Here is a 2867-nt window from a genome sequence, read left to right as displayed (position 1 = left end):
CGAGGCTGACCTCAGTCCTGGTGTCCTGTGGGAGACTGTACTGTTAGTGTGAGTGACCACGAGGCTGACCTCAGTCCTGGTGTCCTGTGGGAGACCGTAGTGTTAGTGTGAGTGACCTTCTCCCTCACCAGCGCAGACATTGCACGCCTCAGCAACTGGTGGAGGGGAGCCAAGGGTCCAGCCAGGCTTGAGACTGGGCCCCTCCTCCCAGTGCACACCCACTAGGGACAATGTTGGCCCCACTGCATTCGAGCTGAGGTGTGGATCTTAACACAGGGTCACATGCATAAAGACCCTCCCCCATTCATTAGAGGGAAGGAGGGGTCATCGTCTGTCCATAGGGATGGAGACTCCGCATGGGGAGGCTGTACAGCCTGGTGAATAAAGCCCCATCAATGCGCTTTACAATCAGGAAAGGTGTGTGAGGCTTGTATCCTTAAACTGTACTTGAAATTCAGTCTGACTGCAGAACCAATCGTATGAGAAACTGGATTTATGAAGCACATAGCAACAGGATTGAAGGAAAGCTCACTATCAACCTGTGATATGCAGGTGGCTCAACTTTGCTTTCTCACAGTGAAAAGGACTTGAAGCAGATATTCATGAAGATATAAGACTACAGTAAGGATAATAACATAAAACAAAGGTCCTCACATCAAGATAAATGGAGATGGTGTTGTTGTTAGGTGCCATTGAGACAGTTCCGACTCACAGCAACCTTAACGCACAACAGAATGAAACACTGTAGGGTCCTGTGCTGACCTCACAATCATTGTTACAGTTGGACCCATTGCTGCTCCCAGTGTGCCAATCCATCGCATTGGGGTCTTCCTCTTTTTCCCACTTTACCAGGGACTGGTGGCTCCTGATAATATGCCCGAAATATGAGAAGAGTCTCACCATCCTGGCTTTTAAGGAGCTTTCTGGATGTACTTTTTCCATCACAGATCGGTTTGTTCTCTTGGCACTCCATGATACTCTTAATATTCTCCTTCAATGCCATAACTCAAATGCATCGATTCTACAATCTTCCTTATTCATTGCCCAACTTTCACATACATATGAGGTTGTTGAAAATACCATGGCTTGGGAGAGGCACACCTTAGTTTTCAAAAATGACATCTTTGCTCTTGAACACTTTAAAGAGGTCTTGTGCAGCAGATTTGTCTAATGCAATATGTTGTTTGTTTTTGGCTACTACTTCCAGAGTGTTGATAGTGGTTCCAAGCAAAATGAAGCCTTTGGCAACTTCAATCTTTTCTCCATTGATATGGATGTCATTTATTGGTCCAATAGTGAAGATTGTAATTTTATTTACATTGTAGGTCTTTGATCTTCATTAGCAAGTATTTTAAGCCCTCTTCGCTTTCAGTAAGCAAGGGTGTATCATCTGCATATGGCAGGTTGTTAATAAGCGCTCCTCAAATCCTGATGCCACGTTCTTCTTCATATAATCCAACTTCTCGAATTATGTACTAAACATAGATTGAAGAAATACAGAAAAAGAATACAACTCTGACACATGCCTTTCCTGATTTTAAACAATTCGCATCTCCTTGCTCTGTTTGAATGGCTGCCTCTTGGTCTATGAACAGGTTCCTCACGAGCATAATTAAGTGTTCTGGAATACACATTCTCTGAAATGTTTTCTGTAGCTTATCATGATCCATACAGCCAAAACCCTTTGCATACTCAATAAACCACAGGTTAACATCTTTCTGGTAGTCTCTGCTTTCAGGCAAGATCCATCTGACAACAACAATGCTATCCCTCATTCCACGTCTTCCTCTGAATCCAGCTTGAACCACAGGCAGTTCCCTGTCAATGTACTGTTGCAGTCATTTTTGATTCATCTTTAGCAAAATAATATGATTAGATGATTTCCTTACTCTGTTGGGTCACCTCTCTTTGGAATGGGCACAAATATGGATCTCTTCCAATCAGTTGGCCAGGTAGCTGTCTCCAAAATTTCTTGGAATAGTGAATGAATACCTCCAGTGCGGTCTCAATTTGTTGAAAGATTTCAATTTGTATTCCATCAGTTCCAGGAAGCTTGTTATTTGTGAGAGCCTCCAGCACACATTGGACTTCCTCCTTCAGTGCTATTGGTTCTTTCTTGATCATGTACTCCCTCTTGAAATGGTTGAACATTGCCTGTTTCTTTTTTGGTCCAGTGACTCTGTGTATTCCTTCCATCTTCTTCTCCTTTTTATGAGGAATGTGATTCTACTCCTCTTCAATTTGTCATTCATGGGATAGTAAAAAATATGATTGTCAGATTCAATATGACCCAAAGCAGTCCATTTCAGAACACTTGTTAGGTTGTTGTTAGGTGCCATCAAGTCAGTACAAACACACAGAAGCTTGATGCACAACAGAACAAAACACAACGGTCCTGAGCCAACTTTACAATCATTGCTACACTTGAGTCCATTGCTACTGCCAACGTGCCAATCCATCTTGTTGGGGACATTTCTCTTTTCATTCAACCTCCATTTTGCCAAGCATAATGTTTCTTCTCTAGGGACAGGTCCATCCTGATCCTATGTCCAAAGTATAAGAGACAAAATCTGGCCATCCAGGCTTCCTAGGAGCATTCTGCTTATACTTCTTCCAACACAGATTTGTTTGTTCTTTTGATAATCAATAGTACTTCTATTATTGTCTTTCAACATCATAACTCAAGTGCATCAGTTCTTCTATGGTCTTCCTTATTTACTGCCCAACTTTCACATGCATATGAGGTCGTTGAAAATACCATGGCTTGGGTCAGGCACACCTTAGTCCTCAAACTAACTGCCTTGTGCAGTACATTTGCCTAATGCAATATGTCATTTAATATCTTGACTGCTGCTTCCATGAATGTT

This window comes from Chrysochloris asiatica, unplaced genomic scaffold (genome assembly GCF_000296735.1).
Source record: "Chrysochloris asiatica unplaced genomic scaffold, ChrAsi1.0 scaffold00307, whole genome shotgun sequence".
Classification (NCBI taxonomy): Eukaryota; Metazoa; Chordata; class Mammalia; order Afrosoricida; family Chrysochloridae; genus Chrysochloris; species Chrysochloris asiatica.
Note: the sequence above shows the minus strand (reverse complement) of the source record.